Here is an 18,680-nt window from a genome sequence, read left to right as displayed (position 1 = left end):
TATGCTGTATTGCAAAGTCACAGAAGGGCTATATGAGGAAAGCGAACCTTGTATTAAACCCAGAGGGTCCACTAATGATCAGAAACGTAAAAGAGAAAGAATATGAACAAAACACAAAACTCGGGGATTAGAAAAATGAAAATAATAAAATGATTTAAATGTGATGAAAATATTCATTTAAGATGATTGTTTAAAGTACACTAAAACAGAGAGAACACACGTAAAGAGAAGACAGATTTAGAATGACTAGAGAAAACATTTAAGAACATTAGAGAAAGAAAAGTAATCAGGGTGGTTATATAAAAGCTATAAAAAGAAGTGAAGTAAGTGAAATGAACTAGATCCTGGGCAATTCAACAGACATAATTGGAGAAAGGAAATGAATAAGATAAAGAGATTCTGATTGGTTGGATGAGAAATAGTCTCTTGATAATTAGTTAATAAATTGTTAAAGAGAAATTGATAGAAAACAAAATCAAGAGTGGTTGATTGAAGATTAGAATAAAGAGAAAAGGTGACAAAGAGATTCAGGTATCTGGGTAAAAATCATGAAAAATGAAAAAAAAAAGGAAGAAAACGAAAGACAGTATGATTGCAAATATATTAAAATACAAAATATTAAGGAATAAAGAATTATTATGTTTTAATAAACAACATTAGACATTTCAAACCGCGTGTTTCTAAATCTGCGAACTCTGGTTTGAGTAGTTATTAATCGTTTTCTGACAACTATAAGATCACGTGAAGATTCATCAGATAGGAAGACGTATGGAGGCGGAAACCGGGAACTGAATGGGCTGCTCCTGTTGGCCTATTCACTCCGGGTACCACCTCGTGCATTGGCGTCAAAACGCATAAGATCACCTAACTGATCGCACCCACGCGCTAAGCAGACAATATAAAAGCCACCTGTAGTTTTAACCAACAGCAGAGCAGAGAAACTAGGCAATTTTGAAGACTAGAAACTAGCTATATAACCATAATTGGACACGTATCTGCGTAAAACTTCGGCCATTAAATACAGCTCAGCTAAAGGTAAAAGTTGTTTTTTTATACTATACTATCTCATAAGTATTACCATTTGAGAAGATAAACGATTATACGCATATCTAAATAAACAAAGTTTCGGCTTGATTTATACAATACTATTAAGGACGTTTCAAATAGTCACAGAATACACTTTGTGGTCCTAAAATGTTTCCGACAGTATTGGTCAGCTTTTCCCGAGAATCGTGTTTTGTTTTGTTTAATATAGAGAAAACAACTTTCACCACTTTCTATACACCAATACACATAGAGCATGGAAATAAAACAAATTAAACATTTAATTTGCAAAACATTACAACTCTCTGTCAGCAGGATTTGCTGTAAGTAGAAATAATCTCTGAATATGTCCATTCTTTGTGTTGATATAATTTACTTTCAATAAAATTTATTCTACCAGAATTATCACTTAAATACGCCTTAGTGTTTAATATAAATACGCCTTAGTGTTTAATATGATTTATTTTACTGTAAGATAAAACAGACTGTTGCACAACTACCTCCTGGTTATTCAGTAGAGTTTGAAGTGATACGCTGTGAGTAAATTAACTGAACTACGGGAAGATTAAATTCTTTTGTCTAATAGGTTTTACTGTAACGCCAAAAACTGCCTGAACAAATATTTCTCGACTGTTTTATATGATTTACCGTAGCGTAAATAACTCTGGAGGATAGATATCTTTCAACTGTTTCATATTGTTTAATATGATTTACTATAGCATAAATGACTCTGGAGGAAAGATATCTTTCAACTGTTTCATATTGTTTAATATGATTTACTATAGCATAAATGACTCTGTAGGACAAATATTTGTTGACTCTTATGTACTATTTTATGCTATTTAATGTAACGTAAAGAACTTTGTAAGGACATATCTCTCGACTGTTTCTAATGTTTAATAGCATTTGCTATAAAGTAAAAAAAAACTAAGGGTCGAGTACATTCAAGCTACTTTACAGAGCTTAATACGATTAATTTTAATGTAAAAGAAAGTGTAATAAAAGTATCTCCTGACTACTGCATATTATTTAATATAATTGACTGTGTCGTAAAATAAAGATCTAGTATTTCGAGGCTGCCTTTTGACATTTAATGCAATTTGCTGTGAATAGAATTACACCACATCAATCTCCCGAGTAATTCATAGTGTTTAATATAATGTACTGTAAAGTGAAAAGAAACTATAGTGTCTTTCCAGATTATTCCATGGCTTTTAAAAATAACTGTACTATAGTTATCCTCTGACAATTTCAGAGTGTCTAATATGACTCACTGTAAAGTGAAACATCTTAGAACAAGTTCCTCATACCTTCTTCATAGAGTTTAGTAATATAATCTAAAATAAAACGAACAGTAGTACTCCAGTGTTTGATATGAACAACAGTAGTACTCCAGTGTTTGATATGAACAACAGTAGTACTCCAGTGTTTGATATGAACAACAGTAGTACTCCAGTGTTTGATATGACTTTTGTAAGTAAAAATTATCGTAACAGAAGTATTTTTCGACTGCTTTATTCAGTTTAATGTGTTTTACATTAAAGTTGAAAGAACTGTGGTTAAAGTATCTCCTAGTTACTTCTCGTAGCTTTATTTTTATATAAAAATAACTGTAGAGAAATTATTTCCTGACTGATCATAGCGTTTCATATGATTTACTGTGTGTATATAGGGCGTACAGGGAAATACAAAGTGGCTTAAAATTTCTTTATATTTAACCACTACGCTAATTATTTGGTCTGTTTTAAATTTATGGATGTATTTGAAATTTAGCTATGCCTGGTACACAGACTGACAAAAAATCAGAGAAACTTCATTGCAAAAACATTATATTAATTGAGGAGATCTAAGAAGTAGAAAAAGTACTTTTTGAACCTTTCTGTGTATTACGACCAATTATCAGTTCTTATAATGAGTTGTTGTAGAATTCAAAAAATAAACCTTCAAGGCTACCCTTATATTTTGCAGAGTTCAGGTTACTCCAATGACGTGCTTGTTGTATATTTGTAAAAAAAGGAAAAGCAGAGTGTTATAAGTTGTAATTAAGAAGTCAGCATACAGGATCGCACAGTATACAGGATCGCACAGCATACAGGATCGCACAGCATATTTTTTTCACTTCAGTTAAAATACGATAACAAAAATGCCATTTATTTTTTCTTAAAACCTAACTTTAAATATAATTTTGGTTTAATTTATTGTATCTGTTCTGAAGAGTAACAACACTTTATAAGACTTTTTGCTGTAAAGGATCTGCGAAAACGATTATACAGACGCCAGGACCTGTTGAGGGACATCGAGCAGAAAAAAACACAACACTCAAATGACGGAGACTTCAATGTTCTCCGTGATAGTTGAAAGTCGCACAACAGCGTGTTTGAAATAGAAAAGTGTACGATCTATACCTTATGTAAGTTTATGTGCCAAATTAAGGTTACGGTTACTCTCAACCCCCCAAAAACTCATTGTAATAAACCTCTAAGTATACCATTAATAATATAATAAATGATTATTTGAAGTTGACGGAGTCTCGCAATCGAAAAGGTCACAAGCTTCTAGTTACTCTTTGAAATTAAATTAACTGTTGCTTTCCTGAGAAAGATAGCTGAAGAACCTGAAATCATAGCAATCACGTTTACTATTTATCTGCTTAGTCCTACGACGTAATTCTGATATTTCAGTGCAATTGCTCGTTTTGGATTCGTGGGTACTCTTTCGTAATCTAACTTTCTGATGGAGGGGAACATTACACTGAATTATTATGTTTTTTCCACATGAAGACATTTGAGATCTTAGGGTGACTAATGATCTCATTCATGGTTGCATATCGCTTATACACAAATGACTTTCGCTTGAGGTGAATTTCAGATAATATGAAGTCTTCAGAGTTTTTATGAAGTTAGAATATAAAAATCTGGAAAGTGCAGTAGCCCAGTATTGGAATGTACCTTTACCCTGTAAAGCTCTAGTAAATAATATTGCTTGTAAGCGCTGTTGGTACTCTGCGATGCTGTTGAGATTTATAACAAAGCTTTAATAGATGTGGCTGAAGTGATCACTCTTAAACAAGTATTTCTTATCTTATATTGATATATAGCACTCCTATTGATCTTCGATAGTACATAATGCAGTATGGAGCATCTAATGTTATACAGCTCTATTTCTTGCTGCAATTTTCAGTGCAATAATAATTTAATAGCATTTAATATCATGGTTTTTACGTGACAGATGAAGTTGAATTGTCTGTCAAAGATTCCCTAAGAAGATACTTCAGTACTTTTCAAGAGGGATAGCAGTAGCCACAATGGGATAGTTTGTCCTCATCAGCAATTCTATTCTTAAGTGTACCTAGCATGGTCGTGGTTTTGGCAGGATTAATAACCATTATCATGTTTATGCACCATTTACTCATTTTTCTAAGGGATGGGTGCATTTTACTTTCAATATAGGCTTTACTACATAGAGCCTGTGATCTACACCACACTGTCTTGAATAATAGTAATAAGGCTGAATTTCCATGGAGTAGATGTTGAAGTGAACTTGCGAAAGTTGTCATCCTGGAAGTGTGTGTTTGTGTGTTTTGAAATTTTGTACAAAGCTACTCGAGGGCTATCTGTGCTAGCCGTCCCTAATTTAGCAGTGTAAGACTAGAGGGAAGGCAGATAGTCATCACCACCCACCGCCAACTCTTGGGCTACTCTTTTACCAACGAATAGTGGGATTGACCGACACATTGTACGCCCCCACGGCTAGGAGGGCGAGCATGTTTAGCGCGACGCGGGCGCGAACCCGCAACCCTCGGATTACGAGTCGCACGCCTTACGCGCTTGGCCATGCCAGGCCCCATCCTGGAAGTAGATAGGTTTTGATTGTGATCTAGTCTGGTTGCTAACTTCGATGCGTCATGGTGGATTTTTGGGCAGTTGATGGAGGTACAACATATTTTACGCACATTACATTGATGCCTATTTTGGGAATTTTGCTACTAAAATGATCAGTTATTACCTACGAAATTAAAAGCTTTGATCCAGGTTTTTCTTTCACTGCGATAACCAACTAATGATAATGGTAGTAGTGATTAAACCCAATAAACGAACTTTATAATAGCAACAACTTTTTCTAGAAACTTTCTAGTGACATTCTTAGGACAGTAATTTGATGACTTTGATGCCAACATAAGGAAATGATAATGTTGCGAATCCATCAAATATATAATTCATACAAAACAATTTTTGAATTTCATGCAAAGCTACACGATGGCTCTCTGTGTTAGCCGTCCCTAATTTATCAGCGTAAGATTAAAGGGAAGGCAGCTAGTTATCACCATGCACCGCCAACTCTTGGACCACTTCTTTATCAACAAATAGTGGGATTAACCGTCATTTTATAATCCTCTCAAGACTGAAAAAACGAGCATGTTTAGTGTGACGGATATTCGAGCCTACGACCTTCAGATTACGACTCGAACGCCTTAACCACCTGTCCATGTTGGGCCTCTAATTTTTCTTTTTAAAAAAACAAAAACAACAACTTATATTATATTTGTTAAACCATCAATGCCTTCCATTTAAAATATTATACACTTTTCGACTTTATCACGTCATATTCAGAAGTGACTTATACGACAAAGAGTCGAATATTTTTATTTGTAAAAAAATGTATAAATATTTTACATTCGTCTCTTAGTCTTGTATATTACTCATTAAGATGACATGGTATTTGTTTGTTTGGAATTTCGCGCAAAGCTACAAAAGGGCTATCTGCGCAAGATGACATTGTGACGCCAAATCATGTAGAATGTTTTAAATGAAAGCATTTGAGGTGTCCAATAGGTATATTTTATTTGTGCACATGAAACATTATTTTTTAATTATTAATTTGATTTTAATGATTATCAAGTGTCGATCATTTATAATCAGATGTGTGTGTGTGTTTCCTTGTAGCAAAGCCACATCGGGCTATCTGCTGAGTCCATAATCAGATGTGTGTGTGTTTCCTTGTTGCAAAGCCACATTGGGCTATCTGCTGAGTCCATAATCAGATGTGTGTGTGTGTGTTTCCTTGTAGCAAAGCCACATCGGTCTATCCACTGAGTCCATAATCAGATGTGTGTGTGTGTTTCCTTGTAGCAAAGCCACATCGGTCTATCCACTGAGTCCATAATCAGATGTGTGTGTGTGTTTCCTTGTAGCAAAGCCACATCGGTCTATCTACTGAGTCCATAATCAGATGTGTGTGTGTGTTTCCTTGTAGCAAAGCCACATCGGTCTATCTACTGAGTCCATAATCAGATGTGTGTGTGTGTTTCCTTGTAGCAAAGCCACATCGGTCTATCTACTGAGTCCATAATCAGATGTGTGTGTGTGTTTCCTTGTAGCAAAGCCACATCGGTCTATCCACTGAGTCCATAATCAGATGTGTGTGTGTTTCCTTGTAGCAAAGCCACATCGGTCTATCTACTGAGTCCATAATCAGATGTGTGTGTGTGTTTCCTTGTAGCAAAGCCACATCGATCTATCCACTGAGTCCATAATCAGATGTGTGTGTGTGTTTCCTTGTAGCAAAGCCACATCGGTCTATCCACTGAGTCCATAATCAGATGTGTGTGTGTGTTTCCTTGTAGCAAACCCACATCGGTCTATCTACTGAGTCCATAATCAGATGTGTGTGTGTGTTTCCTTGTAGCAAAGCCACATCGGTCTATCTACTGAGTCCATAATCAGATGTGTGTGTGTGTTTCCTTGTAGCAAAGCCACATCGGTCTATCTACTGAGTCCATAATCAGATGTGTGTGTGTGTTTCCTTGTAGCAAAGCCACATCGGTCTATCCACTGAGTCCATAATCAGATGTGTGTGTGTGTTTCCTTGTAGCAAAGCCACATCGGTCTATCCACTGAGTCCATAATCAGATGTGTGTGTGTGTTTCCTTGTAGCAAAGCCACATCGGTCTATCTACTGAGTCCATAATCAGATGTGTGTGTGTGTTTCCTTGTAGCAAAGCCACATCGGTCTATCCACTGAGTCCATAATCAGATGTGTGTGTGTGTTTCCTTGTAGCAAAGCCACATCGGTCTATCTACTGAGTCCATAATCAGATGTGTGTGTGTGTTTCCTTGTAGCAAAGCCACATCGGTCTATCCACTGAGTCCATAATCAGATGTGTGTGTGTGTTTCCTTGTAGCAAAGCCACATCGGTCTATCTACTGAGTCCATAATCAGATGTGTGTGTGTGTTTCCTTGTAGCAAAGCCACATCGGTCTATCTACTGAGTCCATAATCAGATGTGTGTGTGTGTTTCCTTGTAGCAAAGCCACATCGGTCTATCCACTGAGTCCATAATCAGATGTGTGTGTGTTTCCTTGTTGCAAAGCCACATTGGGCTATCTGCTGAGTCCATAATCAGATGTGTGTGTGTGTTTCCTTGTAGCAAAGCCACATCGGTCTATCCACTGAGTCCATAATCAGATGTGTGTGTGTGTTTCCTTGTAGCAAAGCCACATCGGTCTATCCACTGAGTCCATAATCAGATGTGTGTGTGTGTTTCCTTGTAGCAAAGCCACATCGGTCTATCTACTGAGTCCATAATCAGATGTGTGTGTGTGTTTCCTTGTAGCAAAGCCACATCGGTCTATCTACTGAGTCCATAATCAGATGTGTGTGTGTTTCCTTGTAGCAAAGCCACATCGGTCTATCTACTGAGTCCATAATCAGATGTGTGTGTGTGTTTCCTTGTAGCAAAGCCACATCGGTCTATCCACTGAGTCCATAATCAGATGTGTGTGTGTGTTTCCTTGTAGCAAAGCCACATCGGTCTATCTACTGAGTCCATAATCAGATGTGTGTGTGTGTTTCCTTGTAGCAAAGCCACATCGGTCTATCTACTGAGTCCATAATCAGATGTGTGTGTGTGTTTCCTTGTAGCAAAGCCACATCGGTCTATCTACTGAGTCCATAATCAGATGTGTGTGTGTGTTTCCTTGTAGCAAAGCCACATCGGTCTATCTACTGAGTCCATAATCAGATGTGTGTGTGTGTTTCCTTGTAGCAAAGCCACATCGAGCTATCTACTGAGTCCATAATCAGATGTGTGTGTGTGTTTCCTTGTTGCAAAGCCACATCGGGCTATCTGCTGAGTCCATAATTAAATGTCAGTCATACACACTTTAAGACGTTTTGAGACGTTGTTACATAACCCGGTAAAACATTAATTCCAGCAGCGACCGAAGAAGTCTGTGACCTTTAAACAACTCTAAATATCAGCTGATTGGCTGATCATAAGTAGAAGAAGAAATTGTTAAATAGGTAGAGACTGATACTTGGAGAAAACTAGAGATGCAAAGTGTAAAAACGTACAAAGAAACGGAAAAAAACTTTTAAAATGATGTGGAATTGTTAATTCTAACAAAACTGCAGAAAGTTTGGTAATAAAATAAAACAGAAAGAGAAGCATAGAGAGAATAATATCAACAGTGAAATTAATATGGGAAATAAAGAAAAAAAACGCAAAGAACTTTCTCTGCACATTACCCAAGTAGAGGAATAGTATTACAATACTAAGTAAATGATGATAATCGTACGTAAATAATAAGATGTTTCTAAATCTGATACTTTAAACGACGTGACAAACTGATATTGTTTACCTTATGTAGACTTATGTATGAATTATCTAAAGTCCGATGAAGCGTAATTCCAATACACTTTCTCATTTCTAAGTTTACTAGCTGCATACTCAGTCGAGATTACAATATGAGATTAACAATTCAAATCTCTCTTTGAACATTTATGGACAGTTGATTATAATCTGAATTAGAAATTTAGAAGGAAATTTCAGGACACGAAACTGACGAGGATTTGATATTGTAACGATAATTAGATACATTAGTTAATGCTAGCGAGGGTGGACTTGAAGTATTAATCATATTTGTTAACAGTCATAGATTTGTTTATTTGTTTTCTGAATTTCGCGCAAAGCTATACAAAGGCTATCTGCGCTAGCCGTCCCTAATTTAGTAGTGTAAGGCTAGAGGAAAGACAACTAGTTATCATCACCCACTGCCAACTCTTGGACTACTCTTTTTATCAACGAATAGTGGGATTGAACGTTACATTATAACGCCCCCACGGCTGAAAAGGCGAGCATGTTTGTTGTGACGGGGATTCGAACCCGCGAACCTCAGCTTAAGTGTCGTACGACCTAACCACTTGGCCATTACAGGCACAACAGTCATAGGAAAATGATTCAACAAGTAAAACAAAGCTCTAGTTAAACATACGTCATATTCTATGTCCCTAACACTTATCCGTTTCAGCTGATGCCTGGGGTCTAGCCATATCATGTTCTGAAAAGGTCAAAGTTTATAAAAGTAAAATGAATGAGTTCGAATTTATTAATACATTAAGTATCTCATACACGTGTAATATATATGGCTGTTTATTTCTATACGTTATTACTTTATGATGTCATTCTTTTATCCTTTAGTGTTACAGAGAACAATGATATTGCCGCCTTAAATCTCGTGTATACAACTAAATATTTATCTATATTATGTGCTGATGGCCTTTTGCGTGTGAATGAGTCATAAAACAAGTCGTTTTATCAGTTTTATGTTTGCTGAATAAGTAGGATTAAGTGATCGAAGAAACTGCCTATAGAATACTGGCAAAGTGATCATATTTGGATGTAAAAACGGAAAACCAATTACCAACAGCATAATCGTTCGTACTGCAGGGATGAAGATTACAGAAACTGTTTGCACGAAAGAAATGAAAGAAGAGAACAAAATCAAGACCAGCAGTCATTTGAATGACTTTTCATGAAACAAGGGATTTTGAGACTTGAAGTTCTTTCACAGGGGGTGGTTGACTTGAATGTTTTATTGTTTCACATATGCCTAACTCATAGTTTTCCAAAGTTTTAGTAATCAGTCCCTTTTTTGTTAGTTTTCACAATTTCCATAACCATCCGAGGAATAGTTTTGCAAACAGAATTTTTTTATTCCCAACCCTTTATCTCCAATACTTAAAACTGTTGGGATTTAAACATATACAATTATAAATGTTTCATATCAACATCTAGGAAAGACTGATGTAGCACTTTTTCATAGTTTTTTTTTGGGGGAGGGGCTATTGTAATAAATGCCCACTAACGACAAAACCTTTGATTTGTTTTGAATTTCGCGCCAAGCTACTCGAGAGCTATTTGCGCTAGCCGTCCCTCACTTAGCAGTGTGATACTAGAGGGAAGGCAGCTAGTCATAACTACCCAACACCAACTCTTGGGCTACTTTTTTACCAAAGAATAGTCGGATTGACCATTGCATTATAACTCCTTCACGGCTGAAAGGGCGAGCATGTTTGGTGTGACGGGGATTTGAATCCTCTACCCTCAAATTACGAGTCGAGCACCTCAACTACCTGGTCATGCCGAGCCACGACAAAAGGTAACAAGTGTAGGTGCAAGTTTGGAATCTAGTGCGTATTTAACTCTAAGAACGAGTTAATTGTGCCTTTTCAACCCATGTAGCTGAGGTAACTTCCATTTTGGGAGATTGGAGGCCTTGATACAGTTTTCGCAAAAGTTTTCTTCAACTTTGTAATTTCTGCATTTTCAACAAAACGTTGCAATAAACTATATTCTGTAATAGTTTGAGTTATAATAGATCAAACATATCTTCATCTGGTTGAGAAAGTTATATTAAAACTACTTCGAATGTGCAATTCAACAAGTCAGGCGACAAACATGGTAGATACAAAATCAAGGTGAGAAGAGGATTTATCAGAATTACAACATTGCGTAACGTTTCCTAGGTTATGTGATTCCACTGGAAACTGATTGTCTTTCGAAGAGATAAGCTAAAAAAACTTTTCTTTGCAATATTTAAATACAAACAGATCATAAACATGTATTCAGATCTGGTATTTAGGATTTCCAAGATGGGTATGTCCCGTTTAGCTAATGGCTTTGAAAGACAAAGATCAAGTGTATTAGGATCATCGAGTAAGATTTATTGTTGCTTCTAGCTGAATTTTACATAAAACTGCTCGAAGGCTAACTACGCTAGTTGTTCCTAATTTTAAACTAATAGACTGGAGGGAAGGCAGTTGGTTAACTCTGCCAGCTCTTGGACTTTTCTAATCGATTAATAGGAGATGACCCTCACTCTTATAAAGCATCCAGAACCCTAAAGTATGGGGTAGATTTTTGTTTTTATTATAACTGGGCACGAATCATAAAATCTCAAATACTTAATCACATATGTTAATCACTGGAATGCGCTCAGTTCTAGTGAGAAAGAGAGACAGATAAGAAATTGTAACTCAACAGTAGTAAGTTAAGTGTGTCGTCCTCTAACAGGAGATAATCATGAATACAGAGGTAATTGGCAAAAACTGTAAATGAAACAAAGACAAGAGGACCCGACATAATTATGAAGGGTTATTATCTGGAAAAACAGAACTAGTCGCGTGTATATGTTACTTCTATGACATATTTGTTCAAAAGTAAAATACGCCGCAGTTCAGTTAGCTGTCGAGTTTTTGTTGTTTTATGCCATTCTGCTTAATAATGATAAAATTTGTATGTAATCGGTCATTAAATGGCGTTTTGTTAGAACTTTAAGATATGAGCCCAACTACCGTGTAAGTTATTATCGGTTGTCATTAATGCTTAATATATGCGACAATCTTCGAAGAGAGATAAGATTCTTCACATAGTCGATATGGTACATATAGTTTAATGAAATTTACTACACCAGTTAACATCTTTGTCTCACATAGTGAAAGCCGATCCTTTGTGGATAATTTAATTAATGTTATAACCATCTTTAATATAGTTTTGAAACATAAGAAGTTAGCTGGTAATTGTTTATAGCTTTCTTAAAAACTAAACTTAATAGACTCATATGATGTATGCATAAGTTATTTTAGTTGGAAAATATTTCTTTCATTTAAAGGTACAGCTTGTATTATATAGATATAATATTATATATATATATATCCGTAATTAGCTGACATGTCTTGTTTCTTTTGCGAACGGAGATTTCTTATCTCACAGAGCATTTACAATTTCCAAAATATTATCAATATAAAATGGAGAATAAATTTGGGCTTGACATTAATTTAGTGTAATCTGCGTATGTAGCATGTTATTTTGAGTATAACAAATGATGCACGTGGTTTGAAAAGCGTATTTAGTAGTGAACCTTGGGAAAATAGCGTTCTACCAGTTTCGGTTTTCTTATGTATAGGGATTCAAATCAATACTTCAAACAAAAAAAAACATTATAATGAAGAATAGTCATTAAGTTATAAATGGCAGGCAGAACGCTACTCAAGTAATATCTGATTAAAACTTCGTTAAGGATCCTTGTTTTTTTCCTTCTCATGCTCTTCAGCGAAAGAATGAAACATTTCCCAAAGATGGTGTTCCAGTTTTGCGCTGTAACGGATTTGAAGAATGCGTAAATTGTTCTGTCACAACGCGCGCGGCGTTAGCTGTTCTTCACAACAAGAAGTTACAAACGCAATAATTAGCTCTGAAGTTATGAGAAATACGATTACTTCCTCCTTCTCCGAAAGATTTAATAGCTGATCTACCTATCCACTTAGCTCAAGGGAAGGAAGTGAGTGCATTTGAATATAAAGTCTGAATGCCTGATGTACATATACTATCAGTTATAAATTCAAATAATCTAACTTGTTCACAATTGGGGCATAATATACAAAATAATATATTTTTGAATATAAAATATTTAAAATATCACCGAATGTCTATGGTTGTCCAGACAAGATATGTCATAATTTAAAATTTTAACTACAGATATTTTATTTTAATATGTTCTAAAGAAACTACAAAGATACACAATAGGTTATCTGTGCTTTATCAACCACGGGTATCGAAACCCAATTTCTTGCATTGTATGTCCGCAGACATGTTGCTGTGCCAGTGGGAAGCTTTCCAGATGAACTGCAAATTTTGAAATAAGGAAACCAATATGTAAGGCTTAACAGTTACCTTTGAGAGGGACTAACTAACGTTGAATAAACGTTATCTGTTTGTTCCACTCTCAAACCTGAAATATACGTTTTGCTGTATCTGTCTCAAGGGGCCCGGCATGGCCAAGCGTGTTAAGGCGTGCGACTCGTAATCTGAGGGTCGCGGGTTCGCATCCCCGTCGCGCCAAACATGCTCGCCCTTTCAGCCGTGGGGGCGTTATAATGTTATGGTCAATCCCACTATTCGTTGATAAAAGAGTAGCCCAAGAGTTGGCGGTGGGTGGTGATGACTGGCTGCCTTCCCTCTAGTCTTACACTGCTAAATTAGGGACGGCTAGCACAGATAGTCCTCGAGTAGATAACTACTCGAGTAGTGCGTGTAAAAAAAAACCAAAACGTTGCTTGGGAAGTTTGCTTTTGTTGAAGTTAACGTTCCGTTGAATGAATGTTCGAAACTTTCTCGACTTTTAGAAACAAACTTTTATCTTTTCCATGTTACTGCGGTTCTTAATTGCCTCGTTATTTTGTTTTTTCTTTTGGTAGTCGATTAATCACTACTTTTGTCTTTGCTATTTATAATCAATTGCTCTGACTAAACTATACGTTGTAAAACTGGTCAATATTTAACAGGATACTGAAATGAAACATTACAGACGTATTTAGTGGATAGGTTTGAACATTTAAGTTTAAGACATCATAGGCATAGTGATACTCCATTGGTAGTGCTAATGCTGTGATGAAAAAATTACGTATGCGGATTGTTTTTTTCGGTCAACAAGCTACAATGTGGATGGTTTATAATAAAAATAAACTTTATTTTGAATATTGTATACATAGTTGCTAAACTTGTGACTAATTTTAACTAAAAAATTGCTACATTTCCCTTTATACTTTAAAAATGGCAAAGTACTTTCTTTGGAATTTAAAATTAGCCAGCTATTTACTTTAAATTTTAAAATTAGAAAAGTGTTTTCTCTGTATTTAAGAATTAGCAAGGCACTTCCTTTATACTTTAACATTAACAAGGTACTTTTCTTTCCTGAAAGGTGTTTAAGTGTAAGATTCGTGTGTAAAAAGACGATTATAGTTTCTTTTCAGTTTGAGCTTTCGGTTTTTGACAGTTTCATGAGTTTAAGCAAAGAAACTCACAAAACTAATGAACAAAATCTGTTCTAAAGAAAAAATGTAGCTAAAAGATATTTATAAGCAGTTTATGAGACGAATCGAGATTAAATTATTTTAAAGTAAGTGTAACGAAGTAATCAAGGCAAACTTAATTGAATATACAAAAAGCTCTGAATGCGTGTTCATATGGCGATAAACAAAAGGTTTTGAAAAAACTGCGCATGCGTGTTTTAAACCTAAATAAATCGAGGAAGACCACGAAATTTGTATTTAGTTAAATGTTAATTTTTACAGAAAATTTCTCGCGGATTGTGTGCTATTTGTGTGAAATACTTTGCAATTAAAGACAAAACAAAACTAAAGTTGAAATCGAAGCCAGTCAACAAGATTTTGAATACAAGTGTGGTACACAATATTCGTTATTTTGAAAAGTTTGTCTAAACAAGGACGGTGATTCTGAATACACAGTCCTGACACCTCAGAGAAAGGCCTTTTAACGACACGAGACTTGGAGCATTTGATTGAGAAATTTATGTAAAAAGTTCCGGACATACAAATACAAGTTTCACTGTGTCGGTATTTGGGTATTGATGTTGTTAAATACCCAGGAAGGTCAGGATGGCCGAGCGGTCTAAGGCGCCAGACTCAAGGTATGAAAACCTTCCGTTATTATACAAATACAAGCGTATTACTTATATAGATTTTTAATGTTGTAATTTCTTGGTTAGGTAGAGGGCGTTGACCTCAGTTTATTGGCATGATCGTAAATACGAGACAGTTGTAAAGATTATAAAGTTATTTTAAGTGGTGTTTTCGTGGTGTTTAGATCTGTGTTAGCTACTGCGATTATTAAATTATTTTGTATAACTAAAGTGGTTTTTAGGCCCGTATCAGTCTACAGCAGACTTGTAGGAGTCTTAAGGAAAAAATAAAGTAATTTATTATTTTTATATAAACCAGACGTTGAAGTATTTTCATCAAATAATTTTATAATAACCCGCTCATTAAAAAACAACGATACAACAGTTTAAACGTTGCAAGCTAACGACGCTTCAGGTAGACCGTAACTTTTAAAGTGTTATATCTAACGCATATAATTTTTTTTTTTTTTTTGGAATTTCGCACAAAGCTACTCGAGGGCTATCTTTGCTAGCCGTCCCTAATTTAGCAGTGTAAGACTAGAGGGAAGGCAGCTAGTCATCACCACCCACCGCCAACTCTTGGGCTACTCTTTTACCAACGAAAAGTGGGATTGACCGTTACATTATACGCCCCCATGGCTGGGAGGGCGAGCATGTTTAGCGCGACGCGGGCGCGAACCCGCGACCCTCGGATTACGAGTCGCACGCCTTACGCGCTTGGCCATGCCGGGCCCTAACGCATATAAAAGCAAGCATGTGTCACGTAACGTAACACATTACGTTATTTCTCGAAATAGTGTTGTGTAAAAACTTGTATAATTAGGGGTTGATTATACTGTAAAGATGCCTGCTAATAAAAGAGGTCCTTGTGTAAAGACTTGAATCATTAGGAGTTGATTATAATTTAAAGATACAAAACAGGACGGTGTGTAAAGACGTGAATCATTATGAGTTCATTATAATGTAAAAATATGCTAATAAATAGGTGGTAGTGTAAAGACTAGTATAATTGAAGTTGATCATAATGTAAAGATACATGCTAATAAAACAGGTCGTTCTATAGTGGCTTGAATCATTAGGAGTTGATTATAGTGTCAATATATATGCTAATAAAACAGCTCGTTGCATAAAGACTAGAATCAGTAGCACTTGATTTTAATGTAAAGATACATGGTATTAAAACAGGTCGTTGTATAGACTTGAATCATTAGGAGTTGATGATAGTGTAATGATACGTGTAATAAAACAAGTCGTTGTGTGAAGGCTTGTATCATAAGGAGTTTATGATAGTGTAAAGATGCATGCTTATAAAGCAGGTTGTTGTATAAAGACTAGAATCATTAGGAGTTGATTGTAATGTAAAGATATATGCCATTAAAACAGGTCGTTGTAAAAAGACTTGAATCATTATCAGTTTATGATAGTGAAAAAGTGCCAGGTGACAAAACAGGTCGTTGTGTAAGGGCTGAAACCACTATAAGTTGATTATAGTGTAACGATCTGTGTTATTAAAAGACAGTTACAGCATAAGGTTCATGTTGATAAAAGAAGCCACTCTGTAAATGTTGACAGTAGTAATAATTGGATATAACTTAAAGGCTTGTATCATCAAGATAAGATTATAATGTAAAGGTTTGTATCATCAAGATAAGATTATAATGTAAAGGCTTGTATCATCAAGATAAGATTATAATGTAAAGGCTTGTATCATCAAGATAAGATTATAATGTAAAGGCTTGTATCATCAAGATAAGATTATAATGTAAAGGCTTGTGTTATCTATGGCTGATCACAGTGCAGAATATGATGCCATTAAATGTTCGTTATAATGTAATGACCCATGTAAATAAAATAAGTCTGTGTAAAGATTTGTGTAGGTGTGTTTTATAATGTAAAGTCTAATGAGATAAAAAACGTGTTTGGGTGTAAATACGTTTTTGTTTAAGAAATAGTTTGAGGTTCAGAATACTGTAAGTAACAAATGTTGTTTTTGAAAATCTTACTCCAAAAGTATGACATGGAACATGAAGATAAACTTTCTTTGCAATATATAAACACACCAGATACCTTTCGTATTTAGCTTCCACGGATAACACTCAGGATTTATCAGCAAGAATTAAATTTCAGGTCAAATGACTTCACATGTCAAAGGTCATGTCACCAGAAAAGAGTTACAAATTCTGTGCCATGCGCCGATGTTTTATTCTCTTACAAAAATCATTTAAAATTCATCTACCTGAATTCTCAGGTTTTGTTTAATTGTTCTTAGGATAGAACAAACTAGTACAATTAATCCCTGAACTGCCATGCCAAGTTGTATACAGTGCTTGTAAACCAAACCCTAATGTTTAATGTCTCTCTGTATACAACACTCGTAAAACTTTGGGGGATGTTTAATATCACATTGCATGCAACGTTTATAAAAGCATTGCTAATGCTTCGTGCCGCACTGCATACAACATTTGTAAAAGTAGTTCTGAATGTTTCGTATCACGATGTGAACAACGCTCATAGAGTTATCATTTTTCATCTTACGCTTATACAACATTTATGAAGCTATACCTATTGATTCCAATTACGTTGCTTAAAACGCTTGTATAGCTATCCCTAGTATTTCATGCATAGTATACAATGCTTGCAAAGCTACCCTCAGTGTTTCGTGCCACAATGTATACACGGTTTATAAAATCACTAATGTTTCATGTTATGTTATATAGACAGCTCATAATTAATCCTTCATGTTACATTGTATACAACGTTTATCAGTCTATCAGTAATGTTTCGTGTCACCTTGTGTACAAAATCTATAGGTCTGCTTAAGTTGAAGCCAAGTGGTTGATATTACTTTTGTTAAATAGCTTTTCGTTGTGTCTATGGCATTGTCATGCATTCTAAAACAGCTGGATTTTTACCGGGTGTTGATAGTTTGTCATTGGACTAGTTTTCTTCAGTAAAAGTTAAACAAAAAATGTTTGTTTGTTTTCTTGTAGTTTAGCACAAAGCTAGACAGTTGGTTATATGTGCTCTGTCCATTACCGGTATCGAAATCCGGTTTCTAGCGTTGCAGCTTTGCAGACATAATAGACAAGTATAAGATATATTATTAAAATAGTTGATACTAGCACTAAACATTTAGAGTTATTTAGTGAGATGATTTGTGAAACATAACACCTTAAAATGTTCGATACTGACGCTAACCCTTTACCACTGCTAAATATAACTCTATGTGCAATATAACTTGGTTAAATGTTTTATTTCCAGGTTAATCTTTTACAGTCGTTAATAAGTGATTATTTGTGCAATATAACCGTGTCAAAATGATAGTATCTAAAAGTATAGAGTTAAAGTCTGACTATTGTAATATATGATTAGTCACCACTACTTTATGTTATATTTTGTATTTTGTTTTAATATATCGCTCGTTTAAAATGTCTTATACTGACGCTAATCCCTAACATCAGTTAAGATTGGCTATTCTGTAACATAATCTGGTTTAAGTGTTTTATACTGATGCTAATCCCTTATAGTTGTTAAGTGTAAATAGCCAATATAAGCCATTATCATGCATGCGTATAAATCGTTGTCTTGCAATATGAGAAAGGTTTATATGATAATAAATTGGTAGACAACAATTTATAAGCATGATAATGGCTTATATTGAGGCTAATCATTTACAATCGTTAAATATAAGTATTGTTGCAATATAATCCAGTTGAAATGATTTATACTGACGCTAAACTTTCACTTATGTTAATTATGACTATTTCTATTTTATAACCCGATTTTTTAGTACTTTTACTGGTTAGTACTTATGTTAATTGTTTAGAAGGTTACGTGTGACTTTTCGTGTAATACAGTTGAAGTTAGTGCGATATT

General features: G+C 35.1%; 1 protein-coding gene across 2 annotated transcripts in view; it reads left to right on the top strand.

Moving 5' to 3' along the window:
* Positions 1-851: 851 nt before the first annotated feature.
* Positions 852-18,680, top strand: part of LOC143250538 (uncharacterized) — a 36,681-nt gene continuing 18,852 nt past the window's right edge. Inside the window, exon 1 of one of the 2 annotated variants that reach the window (XM_076501235.1) lies at positions 852-1,035. The gene's annotated coding sequence lies outside the window, so the exon portion shown is untranslated. The remainder of the gene's footprint in view (positions 1,036-18,680) is intronic. The other variant, XR_013028230.1, reaches the window with a different exon arrangement.

The sequence above is a fragment of the Tachypleus tridentatus genome, chromosome 5 (genome assembly GCF_004210375.1).
Source record: "Tachypleus tridentatus isolate NWPU-2018 chromosome 5, ASM421037v1, whole genome shotgun sequence".
Taxonomy (NCBI): Eukaryota; Metazoa; Arthropoda; class Merostomata; order Xiphosura; family Limulidae; genus Tachypleus; species Tachypleus tridentatus.
This window is presented reverse-complemented; position numbering and strand designations above follow the sequence as displayed.